The sequence below is a fragment of the Colobus angolensis genome, unplaced genomic scaffold (genome assembly GCF_000951035.1).
Source record: "Colobus angolensis palliatus isolate OR3802 unplaced genomic scaffold, Cang.pa_1.0 Scaffold605, whole genome shotgun sequence".
NCBI lineage: Eukaryota > Metazoa > Chordata > Mammalia > Primates > Cercopithecidae > Colobus > Colobus angolensis.
The window spans coordinates 153,971-154,541 of record NW_012119655.1 but is presented as its reverse complement, the minus strand read 5'-3'; positions in this window follow the sequence as shown (position 1 = coordinate 154,541).

The window sequence follows — 571 nt, the reverse complement described above, 5'->3', positions numbered from 1 at the left end:
ATGTGGTGCTGAGAAGAATGTATATTCTGTTGATTTGGGGTGGAGAGTTGTGTAAATGTCTATTAAGTCTGTTTGGTGCAGAGCTGAGTTCAATTTCTGGATATCCTTGTTAACTTTCTGTCTCGTTGATCTGTCTACTGTTGACAGTGGGGTGTTAAAGTCTCCCGTTATTATTGTGTGGGAGTCTAAGTCTCTTTGTAGGTCTCAAAGGACTTGCTTTATGAATCTGGGTGCTCCTATATTGGGTGCATATATATTTAGGATAGTTAGCTCTATCTAACTATCCTTGTTGAATTGATCCCTTTACCATTATATAATGGCCTTCTTTGTCTCTTCTCATCTTTGTTGGTTTAAAGTCTGTTTTATCATAGACTAGGATTGCAACCCTTGCTTTTTTTTGTTTTCTATTTGCTTGGTAGATCTTCCTCTGTCCCTTTATTTTGAGCGTATGTACGTCTCTGCACATGAGATGGGTCTCCTGAATACAGCACACTGATGGATCTTGACTCTTTATCCAATTTGCCAGTCTGTCTTTTAATTGGAGCATTTAGCCCATTTACATTTAAGGTTA